Source organism: Spodoptera frugiperda, chromosome 16, assembly GCF_023101765.2.
Source record: "Spodoptera frugiperda isolate SF20-4 chromosome 16, AGI-APGP_CSIRO_Sfru_2.0, whole genome shotgun sequence".
Lineage (NCBI taxonomy): Eukaryota > Metazoa > Arthropoda > Insecta > Lepidoptera > Noctuidae > Spodoptera > Spodoptera frugiperda.
In genome coordinates, this window is record NC_064227.1 from 7,059,083 (window position 1) to 7,076,662 (window position 17,580).

Genomic DNA, 17,580 nt, shown 5'->3' on the forward strand with positions numbered 1-17,580 from the left:
ATGAGTTAATGGGAACATAATCTGTTGTTTCGAACAAAATAATAAAGTTTTTTTATTAGTTTTGAAAGAAATATCGATACTATGAACGGTTTAATGTAATTTACAATAACTAGTGATCACAATTGCTGTCAATTTGTATTTTGGTCGTTAAAATTAGTGAAACACAACATACTTTTATTTTTAACCACAGTCGGTTATATCAATTCACATAAACATTGATTCAACACAACACTTCGCGAATGCGATTACGACCGCTCTCAGCGGCAATGCGTGCCAACAGGCATTTTTAAATATATGACCTATTTTTAGGCACCGCTAATAATAATTAGAAAAGGTAACGTGAACCTCTCAGCTGGCAGAGAATTCCGTGAGTGTCGCTCGGGGAGATTAAATTTATTCTTGTGGCAACATCGCTCATAATACCGCCGGGTTAATTTTATTCATGATATTCAGAAAACAATTATGTTATAAAGTGTAGTTAAAGAAATATAATTTTATTAATCATTACTAGGAAATATTTAAAGTGGTAAATAAATACAAAATAAATTATTAAAGGTAAATTCAAAACGCAAAGTAGCAACACCGGACCAGAAAAAAGTTTGACATTTCGAAGTGAAGTTGTGAACGCAGTGAACGTGTGTGTAAATTTACAACAAAAATATTTATTTTTATGTAGTGATTTTAAAGAAACCGTAAGTTTTTGAATTAAACATTATATTATTTTTGTTATTTAGTTTAGTTATGATCGTGTAAATGGTGTATCTGTTATGAAAAGGCTTACTAGCACAATATTCCCGGAAATGCCTTACTGTTTTATTTTTAAAAAAGAAAAAAAGTGAAAATAAGACCTTTGTGGGTTGTATCATCTGTGCATTCCGATGTTATTACGTGGGGCGGGGTCAGGGAACTACGGACGATGGCATTTCCCGCGAACTCTTGAATTTTAGTGAAATATGCGCGCGAGTATTACGATTCTTAAAATAGACAAAATGATTGGCAAAGTACAGGAGTCGATAGTAAAATGTGTTAGTAGGTGATGGTCAGGTATCTGAAAATAATATTTTAGTTCTACCTTAGCCTAAATACCCTGATTGTTACACAATACTTTTAAAATACTTTTTTTTTTCAAGTACATGTCCCACTTTTTTTCTATTGTTGGATGTTCATTCTAGTTTGTTTTGTTTACTCTTTTTTTTTAATAGTTACCATTATGTAAGTATACATGTGATCAATGTGCAAGTTTAATAATAAATTGTAACAAATTTATCTTTTAAAACAAAATTAATGTTTCTTTAAAATAATAAGAATATTATTTTTAGGTAGGTACTTGGTTAATCCAATATATTTTAATAAAAATACCTAAATAAAACCTTTTCTGGCTATAAGAAATTAGAAAAAAAGTATTGATTTTAGTTATAAAAATATTAATATTCTAATAAGAAAAGACTGCCACAAGTTATTTAATATGTATTAATAAAATAATCAAATTCAATAAACTTAAAATAAATACCTAAATAGTACAAAACAGACTTAAGTAGGTATATGATTAAACAGCATTTTTAACTAAATAAAAAAATCTGCAAAGAAAAAATATCCACCTATTCTCTTAAAAACACATAATCAGAATATGTCATAGCTAAGCTTGCAGTCACAGATAATACTATTCTACCAGTCATAGATAATAATATTTTACTTGACAAACAGTAGTTATTTGAGAGATAAACGGAGCCATTAGGATAGGTGCATTCTCTGGCTTACGGTGACTGATAAGATGCAGACTTAACCGATACATGTCTCATTGTTAAGTAAAGAGGTTAAACTAAAATTAAACTTACTAATTGACTTACTTTTTTGTTAGGTCAGTATTAATTTAATAAATTAAAATAAATCTTTGAATCTTCTTTCTGTAATTTTAAAAGTACTAGGTTTCTATCTGAGGGTTTGTTCACATGGAATTTAGAATTCTGTCAAGCATGTTCCTGTCGTGCAGTTACCTAAAAGTTGAGGTTACTATACCTGATAAAAGTTACCAAAAAGTTTGGGTTACTATAGCCCGCTGGGGTATCTTTGACCGAAATTCTATAACCAGTAGGATTCTGGGTATTTTCATGGTGGTATCTACTGTAGATCCTGGCTTACAGGAGTTGCAACGATTTTAGGAAGGTCAAGATAAAAATAATAAAAAAAATGCTGCACAAAATATACCTGTACCGTCAGTACCGTAGTTAGTTACCGTCAAATTAAAAACTTTTCCTTTATTTGTCAATCAAAAATGTAACTTGCAAATAATTATTTGTGTATTACTACAGTTACCTACTACTGTGAACTTATTGTTAGGTTTGCCATTCAAATTTCACATTACAAAACATATTGTTGCAACTGTAAAATCTTTAACAATTTGTTGGTTAACTACTAAAATTGCACTTACCCAACCAACTTGACAAAATTTGTCAATGTTCCATCTTATTTTTCCCTTACAGTACGGTTCATTATTACGGTTACGGTTCATTATTTTCCCTTACAGTAGTATTTTTGTATCTATCGTTTTCAGTAAAAACTTTCAGAGATAACCACTAAATTTGAAAAAACCATGACTATTGAATATCCACATGTAATAAGTAAGGGTAAAACGGGGTGAATAGAATTCAAAGGGTGAATAGACATAAGAATGTCGTGAATAGATGTTAGAATATTTTCCCAATATTTATTCACCTCTTTTCTGTATCTATTCACCCCTCGAATTCTACTTACCCCGTTTTACGGTATACTGTATTTTAGGTATGTGCCACAGATCTGCCTAATTTATTAACCATTGCTATTGACACTTTAAACGCCACGGGGGTCACCGGTGACCGACGTTAGCGGAGGATTTGCCTTCAACAGTTTTCTATTGGCTGTCAAAGACTTTCATGCTTCTCTCTTTCTGTAACTACTTACCTACGTAGGTACTACAATTTCGAATCCAAACGTAAAGCACTGTTTAAATTTCCACCAGGAATTTGCCTAAAAATAGTGACGGTCTTATCTAAGGCGCCATCATGTCGCCTTTCGACGCAAAACCCATTAAATCATGGCGACAAATTCCTAACCCACTTGCGTACCCTTTGGTAACCTAATTCTGTCGACCATCTCTAGTTTTACGTAACCCTATAGAAACTAATGTGTGAACCAAATCATATTGACTTCTTCTGTGTAAATAACAATTTCAAAACTAATTTCTACGAACAAAACCGCTTGTATATAAGTGATGAAATTCTCTCCAAATCAGGCTCTCAACCTAAGAATACTTAAAAAAAATGTACCTATATTGTGGACTTATGCGGACTTACGAATTAACTGGCAAGACGTTTAGTAGGTACTCGTACCTATTTATCGCTCATGCCAAGTAGATATCCTAGGCATTTAAGCGCAGTTAGCATTCTAATAAAGCATCCATCTCCGTTTAAAATGAACATAACCGTCTTATACGGACAAGATTAACAGACTATCTAATCTCGACACTTGAATTATATTGAGGGAAATGAATAGTTAATGAATAACTTAAAAAAAGGGAACCGCCTTTAATTTTCTTTACTGTCTCCCATGTTTTTAAGGCAGATAATATGCCTAAAACCTACCTACCTAATCTGAAAAATAGCACTTTTGCTGAAAGCCCCATTAAAATCGGAGATAATCGCGGTCAAACATAAACCAAACACAGAACCTCCTATTTTTGAAGTCAATTAAAAAAAAGAAATTGCAGCCGAAGACTATCACATTAGTAAACTTGAGAAGGGCTTCACAAATGATGATGTAGAAATTGCCCTAAATAACTTGCAGTCATTCACATCACAGGTGAATGACATCACTGCACTAATCAGAATTGATAATTCGGCTTCAATACTGTGTGAACCCAACAAAACGATTAACAGGAAGAAAGACAATAAGGCCTTGTTGTTGATATTGCACGACATCGTGCTTGCGAAACTCACGATATGAAAACGAGAAGTGAGAATCGATTCATTCATTCCAACCAATAAGTATTAGAATGATTTATTGTTTTAATTGACGCTAGTGGCATTGGTAAACATTATGGTCTTGGATCCAGACAAAAATGAAGAAAAATAATGTACATTGTCTTAAAAATTAGGTGTAGGAAACAGCGCGATCTTTGCTTTGAAGTGAACGATATTTTCGTCGAATTTCTCGGCAATTTTACCAAGATTGGGTTTATGATTTGAAAGGAGCACGTAATTCAATTTTCCGTGAGTCGTTTCGATGCGTCTAAAGTCAATCAACGCTTTTTTCTTCATGTCGAAGAATTTGCAAGCGTAAAAAAGTGCTCATTAAAAGAGATTATTATGAGAAATTAATGCTATCAACTGTGATGTGGAGATCGTTGTGAGTTATGTTTTAAGTCGTAAACGTAATTATGATTGATGATGATAGACAAACAGAAATAACTGATGATTATTTAAAATTAAGAACACTTACTAATGAGAATTTCTATAATACTCCCAAAATGTATTGGACGAGATTGAATGAAGCAAAAACTTCTCGTAAACACCATTCTGGAACGCAATTTACATTTTGGAAGAGAGAACAAATATGTTTTACAAATAATTGCCTCACATAAACCCATATTGACATACGGCCTGCGTTGTGTGCAAGTCAAAAGTAAAACATTAAAGTTACGATGACGTCAGCTTCCAGGCATCCGTCGGAACAAAGTCCCATTAGGTACTCGTACGCACTTCAATAATGACTTCTTACCTACCTATAAAGAATAATGAGAAAGTGAGCAAGAACAACGAACCACACAATTTGCGTAGGTAAACAATTATACTTTAAAACTAACAAAACAAATTCTTGAGTTTACTAGCCAGAACTCACGAAGCAGCTAGGATCAATGAAATATTAGTTTACAAGGAAATAGACTGAAATAATTCCAGGTAAAGTATACCTGGCCTGTTTTAAGAGTAACAAAACAAATAAAAGTAGTGAACGCTAGATCCGAGCCACCTGGTTTAATTATAACGCCAAATATTTTCACAGGTGCGAAATAGATGGTTAAAGTAACCTAAAAATGTTGCAGCCGCATCTATAGCTAGTCTTCTTGGATCAAGATGAGACGGTTCTAAGAATATGACTTACAATTTTGCATATGTCAAAGTTTTTGGATCTTTAGAAGCTGTTTTAGGAACTGTGATTAATCTTTTTTTAAGGGGGAATTATCATCTAATGACTTCTCTCGCCTTGGGCTAGGCGAGAGGGAGTGTCAGACTCTTAATGAGTAAAAACTATCCCGTTCCTACTCCTGTTTTTTGAGCCGGAGCCCCGGTAAACCCGCTAGGTAGTCCGCAGCTCCGGAAACTGTGACTAATTACTTAAACTAGATTATTCTTCATCTATATTTTGTATCTATCCCAAAGTTTTGAGAAACGTTTTTAGGTCACGCTAAGTTAATGGTCGTGTCGATTCATGCTTAAGACTCACAATTGGCTCGATTGGTAACTGTGATTAAATTAGGTCTGCAAACATTCATTATAATCAATATTGTATGCTCTTCCCTCTATAAACAATGTGATAAATGACAGAGCATTCGTTGTGTGGCTATAATAGCTATCAATCGAATTAGTTTTAGAATAATTCAGTTTAATTAGATTTACTCTTTAATTGTAAAAGTGGTTGCTTTCATTCTGTTCCAATTTTGTTAAGTTTTTTACCGTTTTTGGACAAAATCTCATGGGTAATGTGGATCACTTTCTCATTAACGTTTTTATACGGTTTTTTTTGGCAAGATGTCGTCTGTACAAAACGATGTAATCTTTCAATTTGTATCGTTTATTCTTTGATTTATTTTAAGAAATCCTGTTTATATCTGAATACACAAGAAGTTGAAATTAGTCCAAACGATAAACAGTTTGTTATTTCATGCTATGATGTAAATCTCATGTTTCGGTCTCATTTGCAAAATTCTTTTTAACTAATGAACGTATATTTATTTACCGAAATTTACATTAAACGTCCACTTTTCTGGCAATATCATTTTGTCACAATTGGTCAGGCGTTGTAGTGAAAATTTTTCGCGTGATTGGTTTCGCGTGGAGTTTTTTATACCCATCTACCTACCAGACTAACTGATTCGGTTCTTTTTTGCCGTCGCGTCAATTTGTTTCCTGTTTATTGTCTTTTATATTTAGTATCATATAAACGTTATGCTCTTTAAAATAAATTTTGGTTATCAAAGACTCAACGAAAGTTATTTTCCGTGCTCAATGAAAGTTATTTTCCGTGAATCAGTTACGTAAGTTTTAAATCAAAAATCTTGTGCAATAAGACATGGCGTTGTAATATCTTTAATTTTGTGAGTTCCAACAATTATGTCGTAAATACTACAGTTTTGTTTAATTTATCTTGCAAGTGTTATACATCAAAATAAACTAGAAGATTTGTGCTTTACGATGATGTACAAATATCACAGTTTTAGCTGATAAATCTAGTCTAATTTTAACTTCAAACGATTGTTGTTTCGAAAAAAATGGCCGGTCTGGTGTTGGCCACTTTTAGTTTTGTTTATACATATTTTACATACTTTGCATTACAATAGTATATAAAATATCGAAATACATTTCGTAATAAGCAAAATAATACATTTTTCAAAGAGAAATATACTAAATTCATTGAAGATTCCATAATAATGTCAATGTGTTCCTCAGGTTTTTTGATGTGTAAAATTACGAGTAGTGTTTTCTTTCGTATTTCTTTAGAACTCTGCTTTTAAATAAACAAACAATTGATATTCTTTTGCCAGCCATTCTTCTGTTTTAAACAAGAAATAAATTACTTTGTCCCATCATGAATCACTTTTTGCTACTATGCTTAAATGAATCACTTGGGATTCAAGCTAATCGAACTGTGCCTAAACTAACCTTATAAAAAACTAAACAAGCTTGGTACGTGACAAATATTTAAAGTGATTTATGTAGTGGAAGTAATGGATAAATTAAAAACGTCAATACTTCAACATTGTGTAGTTTCCATGTCAATACGGGCTACATAAGGTGTTTTTGTTGAGTGTGTTAATTGCTTTACTTTCCCTCGTAAAATGCGTGTGTAAAAAATTTGTTGACGCAGTAACATATGTTTGCACTTATCTTCACGCAAGTTTTTAACGGTCACATTCTTTTAAATCGACAGCATCAATTAGATCATCTAAGATAATTCATTAAAATGTTTTACGACTAGTGAAATCTGATTTTAAAATACTTATAAGAAAAGTATTACTGAAATTACGTGTCCACTTGAAAAGTATTAAATCTCAATGTACTCTCGTCAATCGCAAATTCAATTCAACGTAGAGATAGAGCCATCATCTATCAAAATAGAACAAAATGAAAACATTAGCCAACATTGGGTTGGGTTGCCATTTTGTCTGCTGTGTCACCTTCATTCGTTTAAAGTGTCTCTGGAAATCATTCGCTTTGCCAACATTTACTATAACCTACGTATTTTCTTACCCACTTGGAACTCCTCATATTAGCGTTGACAGCTTCTGAAAAGTACTCGTTGTCTACAACAGAGAAATGTCTAAAATTTTAATTATTTCGTACCAAAAAATATAGGTGACATACTTTTTGAAAGTATTTAGCAAAAATCCATCAATATTGGGAATGTCATGGCCATTGCGAATAGCTTTGGTATTTAGGTCAGAAAAACAATTGTATTTGTACAAAATAATGGGTAGGTAATGTAATGTAAAGTGCTTAATCACCACTAAAGGTTAGAGGAAACAATTTGCTTTAGGTGCGGAAAAAGTATGAATAAACTTCAACGGTCATATGAGATGTCCTCTTTTTAGACAAAGGAGTCATTGAAACAGCCTTTTTCATGCTCTGAAAATCATAACATCAGCGGAACGTGCCATTTTTACGGCATGGAATACAAGTCAATAGGTTTGAGATTCTGCCGCGTCAGGAGTCGGTCAACGTCCTCGGTAAGACATATCTGCGTCATAGTCCGTTTGATGGACATAGTACCGCAGTAATTTGACCGCAGTTCCTTTCTTCCTACAATATTCCGGAGATTAAGGCATCTGACGAAGCGACGTTACGATGCTTCATACCAGTCTTTTGTAATTCCATCAATAAGGGTTCAACGAACAAAGGACTATAGAACTTCCTTTACCATTCTTAATGCCCATTCTTCGTTCATCTCGAGGTTTGAAGAATTTAATATCCGCTTACATGACCCACTTGTGGGTGCCGGCGCCGCTTCTTGACATTTACGATTTTAAAAATAAGTAGTAGCTGTTTGACAGCGGATAAACAAAGCTGTTTTATGATGGCCCTAATATGTTTAGTGTTATTTTTTGGTTAAAATGTGCAGGGGCATTTGATATAAATTCCCAGAATAGATATTTTGGTATCGGTTCAGCTTTTAAATCCAAAAATACACGGCTTGATAAATTAATTTGTAAAGTAATATGTTTCTAAAAGCTGAAAGTCATGACCAAATTTATTGCAAACTTTTGCAAGGCTCACAATATTGTAAAAAGAAACATTGAAAGTGAAATAGCACCGTGCTTACGTAACCTGTCTGTGGGCAAAATAATGGAATTCCAGCACAACATGATGTTATTCCAACTGTCGCGTTACAAAAATAAATATCAAACTTTTACTTCACAATTCTTTGCTCCCAAATTACAGCGGCAATTTTTTGCTCCGTAATTTCTAAAAGTACTGCCAAACAGTGCTATCTTCTACAGTTATGATGATTCACTATTGCATCTTTGTCCAAACGGAACTATATACATTCTATAATCGGTGTGTGGTCTAAGTACAATGCTACGGGTGTCGGATAGCACTGTGCACCTATGTACATAACACAATAAACTAATACTCGATGCCGTTCTCCTTCTTTATAATTTAAGTCACACGGGCTTGTTTAAACGTGTGTGAACTGTGTTTGTGGTATTTTTGGTGGACAAAGTAAACAGATTTGTGATTTCAAAACTGTATTGTGGACAGTGAATTTTGTGTCTTTAGCTGCGCTGATGGAAGTGTCTCAATATGAAATCGGATCTAGCTTATGACATTGAAGCATTAGTAATGAAAATAGGACAAAGGTGACACTGGTATATATCTTCCTTTCCTGCCTACCTTTCTCTTAATGGATTATCTCAGTAATGACATTGATATCACAGTTGAACACAGCTCTAAAACGTTTGCAGTTTCCTCACAGAATGTCCGGATCAAATATCAAAAGGATTAAATTTAACTTTGGCAGAATGAAAATAAGCGAATTATGTGTTTCCTAAATTAGTTGGCGAGATATTACGTAACGGACGGTGATATATGTTAGAGTCTGGATGGATTTTAGACCAAAACGTGAGTAGCTCTGCCCGACTCCCGAGACAAGGATTGATGGCCCGTGGCGTCCTTAATAAGAAGTTAGTGCCCATTTACTATGACGGAGATCTCATCTGGCGTCTGCCAACCGATAGGTTTATGATAAAACTCGCCCATTTGTCTTCGCTCTTTCTGAACTACGCATGTCTAATTTAATTTAAGACTCCGATAACTAATTTATTGATGCTTCCCGGATGATCGTTCAACGGCCAATTAATTTCGCTTTGAATGAATTTAAAATAATGAAAGTAGTTTTTTAAAGTCAATTAATCTGTGACAACAAAATAAATACCTACCAAAGTATACGGAAAGAGGAAAATGAACAAAATAATTACGTAGTTCATTCCAGCATTTATCTAATTATCCTCTAAAATTTTAAGACTACGAGGAAGTATAAAACTGAATCTGTGATATATTTTAACACAACTAGATGAAGTGCTGAAGCATTGTCTGCTGTGACATAACCGCTTCGTGCGGCTAAAATTAGCCAATCGAATCTTGCGTGCGCCCGCGCATCGCTGCAGGTGCGCTCAGTGTTGCCGCATGCGAAAATGCAACTCGTTGACTGGTAACATCGAAGTGTTTCAACAAATCATTTCTAAAATGTATCTAGAGATAGTAATGTAGAGTTTATCACTACAATATTAGACATAGTTACAACATGACAGCAAATCAAAGGATGTAGAGTTGAGAAGCAACTTTGTTGGAAGCTCAAAACAACCATAAAGTGGTGCAATTACTTAAGGAGTTAGTATAGTAGTTATTATCTAGGAATGCTCTGGTGACAGCGGTATCATATGATGTCTTCCTTAGCCATCAGCTACCGAATGGATGGGCATTAGGCTACTGAACTCCTAATTAACTATACCGTGGTATGCGGCTTAATTTAGCCCGCAAGGGTTTAGTGCCAAACTCTCAGGTGCGAACTGCGAACTGTGTTATCAATTACTGAATACCATTCCGGCACTGGTTTTCATTTAAATTATTGCTTTTGCGTTGAAAATGTCAACAGTTCTATTTTGCTTTTTGGAAGTTACTTGTTACTTTTGCTGCTTTTTGGAAGAAACTTGTTAGGGCTGTAGATTAGTGGGGCTGATGCCTGTTCCGGAGCTGCTGACTACCTAGCGGGTTTACTGAGGCTCCGGCTTGAAAAGCAGGAGTTGGAACAGGGTGGTTCTTAGTCAGTAAGAGTCTGACAGTCCCTCTGGCCTCGCCTAAGGCGAGAGAAGTCATTGCATGATTATCCCCCCTTAAAAAGGGCTGTAGATTCCTATAACTTGCCTTACGTAGTTTCCATTGTAAAAGTACCTTCTACAGTCGTGCAGATATTTGCATTACTGTAATATTCAATCAAACGGGTATAATGGGCTATTTTTAACAATGTTGCAATTGTAGCAACTGTTAGACGTACGTCAAGGTTATTTACACGTCCATTGCTTTGATTGTGTGTGAATGTCTGTCAAAGTAGTTAGTAAACTAGCAATGTATGTAAACTTAGTGAGTATCGAATAAAATTGTACCAGTGAATGAAAGAATCCAGCGCAGCGTGATTGTTATACGTGTTCTAAACTTCTGGCGCGCTCTGTATACTGCTATGCAGTTTGTCTTTCCCGATGATCTTCTCTCGGACAAATGGGTTCATATAAATCTAATACCTATTGTACCTGGAGCTACAGACTAGCCCTAGACTAACCCCGCTAGGGCTTTCAGTGCTCCGGCTTAAAGAGCAGGGGTAGGAACGGGGTGGTTTTTAGTTAGTAAGAGTCTGACGTTCCCTCTCGCCTCAACCAAAACGGGAGAAGTCGTTAGATGATTATTAACCATTAAAAAAAATACCTAATGCAAACTTGAATTTTATAAACCAAATGAACAGCCATACAAAGTTCTGGAAGAGAAAAATAAAATGAACTGCAAAGGAAGAAATATTCCATATGGCCGTTTGTTCGCTGTCCGCAGAGGGAAATGCCTCGAATACCTCGTCTTCTAGAAATGCTGCAAGTTTTAATTACGTCACATATTCGAAAGCTTTTAAATGCTCGTTCCCTTGTAAATGTCGCGGTAAATGATACTTCTGACCGAATGCGCTTCCTGTTTCCAAACACAGCGTTTTATTTGCTTATTCTGTGACGTTGATTGAGAATTCAAGAAACACTCTCCAAAAGTTATATTTTTAATTAGGACATATCTTGTTTATGACTGCACAGTTGGCGCGGTGGCTGGGCAACTGGCTGCCGTGCAACGTGTCGCGGTTTCGATTCCCGCACGGAACAAGTTTTTGTGTGACCCACAAATTGTTGTTCCGGGTCTGGGTATCATGTGTATGTGAAATTGTGTGTTTGTAAACGCACCCATGACACAGGAGAAAAACCTGAAGTGGGGCAAAGTTTATTTAAAAATATATCTGCACAAATACTGAAGGAAGCTACTAAAGATTTTGTATTTTTTTACTTTTATTAGGTCTATTCAATTAGTTGTATAGTAGTCTATTTATTTTACATTTTTATTAACAGATACCTAAAAGACCTAGCATTAATTTCAATTTCAATATCAATTTCTCCAGTTGGCAAATTCAAATCAATTTGTTGTGAATATAATAAATCTTAGTCGTTAATTATAATGAAATGTCATAAAGTGCTGCAAGAGCGATGTTTTAAGACTGCCAAGTTCTGAGCACTGCACTATTTCAACCATAATTTATGAGGACGAAAGCTAAGTCAAACACGGTCATTCTTAGTGCATAAGACATATGGACGATGTCTGTGAGTTAAAGCGAAAAAATAAACAATACAAGATAGTATGATAGTGAAGAAATACAAGGAATAGTTTGATGGTACTTAATACTCGTATCTAGTAATGAAATAGAGTTAATTAATTCAATAGTAATTACGTTTCATTTGATTTTTTCGGAATGAAGGTCGTGAGACATATAAAATTAACATAAGAAATCACGGTTTACTCACATATATTAATAGAAAAAAGCTTTACTAGTTTTACTAGACGTCGCGCAGCCCACTCGGTTTTTTAGTTAATTTAGTATGTCTCACGATAGTTACTATAAAAAATAAATTTGGATTGTTCACTTTTAAAAAAGAATCAGTCACGCTAAAATGTCTAAATGCGGGCTAAACTCAGCAGCTATTCATGACTGATTGAATACTTACTTCATAATATTGAATTCTAAATGTACCTATAGACATTGTTATAATTCTAGCCGTTACAATATTTTGAAAATAATCTTCACAAGACAGGTGGTTCAAGGCTTAAGTCCATAAGTGGAATAGAATAAACTTATTGGTATATCCAAGTATCCCATAAAGTCATTCGATTTAATTTTGGCGATTAGGTATTTATCCCTTTTTGCAATATATGAATTTTCGGTGCCACAAGCTAATGGTTTTTTTTTTTTTCGGTACACTTTTCGCCAAGAGTTTATGCACCAAAAACTACGATAAATATTTACAGATCATACAAATACCTACTTCCCTATTCTGATTGGCCGGTGCGAATGAACCAACCAATCAGAGCGCCGAATGTGTTCTCGTTTCGATCTCTCAACGTAAAGCAAACTCGTACTAAGGGTACTGTTCGGATCTTTTTCCCGTACCGCACATTAAAGACGAACAACGATTTTAATGAAGCTATACAATCTTGATTGATTACTTGAAACAAAAACTAAAACCACCAAGCCTAAAGATTCATTACCCTTTCTTTCTTCTTATACAAAGACGTTGTAAAAATCCTATAAATCTGCTGTTACTAGCTGTTTCCTTTCTTTATTAGTTACACCATTCTGTTGTTTTGTCTGTACACGATCTTTATTATTTAAAGTCAAAGCATTTGTTTTAATTCATCCATATACAGGCACTTTTGAAACGTCAAAAGTTTTATGTCCATCAGTTGATTGATCAGTAAACCTTGGTGCTAAAGTACTAGTTCCAGAATTTAAGGAGAAGAACGAGAATGAAATACATCGTTACTCTTCTCAGTGACATATTTTCTTCATAACAAATACCAAAAAGCAAACAAACATCTTTAAATTCATGTAACAACACATTAAAGCTCAACCATCCTTTACGCCACAATTCAATTTCATCCAAGATTCCTCGACAAATATAAATTCGCGCGTGGAAGGTATCAGACAGTTTCACATAAAATCCGTGTGAATCCAGTGTTTGGTACGGGCGCGTCAGTGCATTACACCCACTCAAAATCCAAATATACTTATAAACGGAGAGATATGCTCAAAATGTATGAGGAGGGAATGACTTGCAACCGATTTCAGATATCAGCGTGCTTTCACTTGGCCATTGTGAATTTTGTGGGCTGAGAGATGGCGAGAGAGTATTTATAATTGGTTATTGAAAGGATTGATAACATTGCATTACTTCGGTGGGTACATACATACATAACCTCACGCCTGTCTTCCATGAGCGTAGGCAGACTATGGACCGCAAATAGCTACGTTTCTTATATATGTACTTCTTTTGCTTCATCAAAAGTCGTCAGTGTTTTCAAGCATGCTCGTCGATTAAAGGTACTTTTAATTTGACCCCTCTTTAATATATCTCCAATCGGGTTGATATATGTCCGCCTAGAGTCTTTCGACGGTAGATACTTCTGTTTTATCGAGAAGTAGACATATAAATAGCAAATGTTTGCCTCTGTTTCAAAGGTCATTTGAACTTCGTAATAGTACCTTCCAACCACTGTTGTAGGATTAAGTAAAAAAGGGTTAAGTGTTGAATGATGATCTGCAGATAGCATTTTACTATTTAAAATAAATAAACAACATTTTTATGTGCCACACTTATCCATTTCCATTCCAATTTGTGTTGATGTAAGCAATCGGGAACTGTTGAAGTGAAGATGAAATTATCAACATACATAAGTTAATATTGCATTATATTTGTTAGGAACCTAAGATTGAATCATAAATATTTTCTGTATCTGATGCAATTGCAGTGAGTGAGTTGTAATTTTGGGAGAGCCATGCTTTGACACGAATGGCCGGCTCGATCGGAGTGATACCACGACCTCTGTAGTCCTCAATCTTCCTAATCCCATTCCCCAACAATGCTCAAATTCCTAACCCCCAAAAGGCCTGATGTTTCGGGTGTCCATGGGCTGCAGCGATTGCTCGTCTCAATCAACTATTCGTCTGCTCGTTTACCGGTTTATAAGTACTATAAAAAATGAAATAAAAGTTCTTTGATAGCCCAAGGATTTAAGGGAAAATGTTATTCTTTCTAGAAGCTTTCGAAGAGAAAAATCTTGATTTGTACGAGCTCTATCTGTTAGTGATACGTTTGAGATCTATCAGGGAAATCTACGATTGAATATACTTGGAAAAACTAGTACCAAACCTGGTCAAGGCGACGAAGCCTAAGATGGACACATTTCTAAACAATTTTCCTTTACCAGTTAGTGATCAGAATGGTGTAAATTGATTTTTCTGCCCAGTTTAAGTTCTTGACTCTACGGTTTTTTATATCAAAACACTTTCTTGCATTTGCAATTTAAATTGTTTCTAGATGCTTCTATTTATTAAGCTTGTGTCTATAAGATGTAGGTTTACTAATATGAAGATTGTTTGTTTATAACAAGACTATTGTATTGTATTGAACTTGTATTGAGTATTGTGATTGCCGGAATGCGCAAAAAGCGAAATACGAAGTCAATGACACAGACCCGATCAATGATTGTAATAAAAATAAGTGTTAGTGAACGCATTTTCCAAAAGTACAATTTCGCTTTTTACATCTACAAGATATAGTACCGTACTATAAAAAGTAGACAAATATCCAAAAAGAACAGGAAACTTCATGATTAATTAGGCACTAAAATGATGCTAAAAATCAATCTGATCAAATTGCAGTTTCACGGGAAAATATAGACGGAAACGATTGATTTAGCAACGCAACTGGAAGAAAAGAAGCGATTTCGTTCACGGTGCGATGTTAAAATTTCGTCTGGTGTTCATAATAGCCGTTTGACCGAGATCTGTTTAACCGTAATCTTTATGAATTAACCGAACTCTGTGTTCTCAGAAACCGCCGTCTTACATTTTGCCCCACACAATTTGTTTAATGTTTTAATTATTTTATTCTCTTTCACTAACGCTACGGAACGGTTTTTGAGAGAAGTTAATTAGAGACTGGAGATTTGTAACTAATTTCAAAAACGAAGTATAGATATTATCAACTGATTTTAAAAGATGGAATGATTCTTAATTCTTTTCAGCGTCTATTCACTAAAAACTAATCTTGAAAATCATTATTAAAATCTCAATTTTAATAAAGGATGCAGTATTGAATCAGACTTTCATTATCACCTGTTCAAATCTAAATAAACCGACTACTCAAACAGCTAAAGTAACTATAAATCATAAACAGACACACAAGTAATAAACACGTATTAATAATACCCAAATTATGTTTTAAATCGTTTCATTAACTTGCTCTAGTTATGATTCATTCACAAAGTATTTGAAGATCCAATCAAAATTTCTGCGAATAGTAATTGTTTTAATAGCATTATTAAGGGAATCTTCGTACCGTAGAAGTTTCTCAAGCATATCTTTATTTAACGACGTATTTACGAGAAGATATTTTGTTGATGGCAATTCTTTCTGTGTTTTATGTTAGTCAATCAAACTTTGCCATTCAACGTGGTAATGTTGCCAGTCTTTTGGGTAGGTACCTCATGACTCTGATGAGGATTGTTTTTCGACGCTTTAAATTTGTTTTTATTTCTTTTTAGTATGTAAATATTTTAGTCATAGTTATTATTATTATTTAGTTAATATGGTTTAATGTTATTTGTAAAGTGTCTGCGGGAAAATGAAACTCTGTTAAACATCAAACTTTAACATTATTTTAAAGGAATTTTAACAAGAAATTAGGTATTTGCAAATATAGCTGTGTCTGGCTCTGGTTGTTGATTATATACTATTGAGTAAAAACTAATAATTCAGAGGCTTTTTGCCTGTCATCACTTTGTATTTACGCAAAAAATATGAGAAGAAACAGAACAAGAAAATCTAGAAACTAAAATTAAATGTCATCTTTGGTACAACACGTTCAAAACATAACTGTTTCAGTCATTTCCTAGATCTGGTTCAGATTATATTACCAAACGCAAATTCCTAGCCCCAAGACAAACAATGACAATTAAACGAACCTAAATATATTCTCGTAGCTTACGACATATCACTGTCGCCATATTTTCTATAAATAACTATCCATGATACATTTTCTACTGAAAACAATTTCCCTTTATCCTGTCTTTAACCAAAATCTAATTGAAGAAAAACAGGTGTCGTATTTCTAAGCGCCATGTTTAATTGGGGCGGTGTTCCAAATTTAGAAAATTGACTTTTTAGTGTTGCCATACTCTTATTCTGATTCACCGGCCGGCGCGGGAGTTTTAACCTATAAACGATGAGAAGAAATATATTGTGAACGTTTTGTAAGCTTGTTTCTTTCACGTTAATATATGGCGTGGAAGTCTGTCGGAATTTTTACGAGAAACAGGATTTAAAGGTTTATTTTAATGGCGTTTTTGAGCAAATATTTAGAAACGTTTCTTTGGGCTTGGTTGGCGATAAAACTGCTTGTTTGAATGCCACCAATACGTAAGATTGAGTGTTTTTAGAAAGTTTGTACCAACCTGTAATATTATTTGCACCTTTACCTGTTTATAAATACCATCTACAGCTTAATGACTTGCAAAATATTTGAAATATCACTACACGTATCAATTTTCGAAGTACAACACGGTAGCATACATTTTAGAAGCTCATAATCGACTTCACACTTTATGTTGTATCACATTACGACTCAGAAAAGTGATCTAATGAAGTATTTCGGTACTTAAATATAAATGTGTGACAAATACAGTCCAAATATACTCTAGAAAATGCATTTCGTCGTTGGAAATTTTGCATAATGCGGAATAAGCAGCGGAGACCAAATAAACATGAAAAACGGAACGGTCCATGGAATGGCGCCAAAAATCCCTACATAAACAAACATTTATGAGACTACCCACGTGAAACAATTTCGGTGATTCGTGTCGCTGTTTGGGTGTTTTACTATATTACTGTAAATGTAAGCAGACTTGTTTCTGGAATATGTTTATGAGGACTTGTGAAGTTTTCAAGACGTACCTAATATTTTTTTTTTTTATTTGA

The 17,580-nt window shown here is 34.3% G+C and overlaps 1 protein-coding gene across 1 annotated transcript in view; it reads left to right on the forward strand.

Moving 5' to 3' along the window:
* The first annotated feature begins 529 nt into the window (after positions 1-529).
* Positions 530-17,580, forward strand: part of LOC118280635 (LIM domain and actin-binding protein 1) — a 38,075-nt gene continuing 21,024 nt past the window's right edge. The window contains exon 1 of the mRNA XM_050699615.1: positions 530-692. The gene's annotated coding sequence lies outside the window, so the exon portion shown is untranslated. The remainder of the gene's footprint in view (positions 693-17,580) is intronic.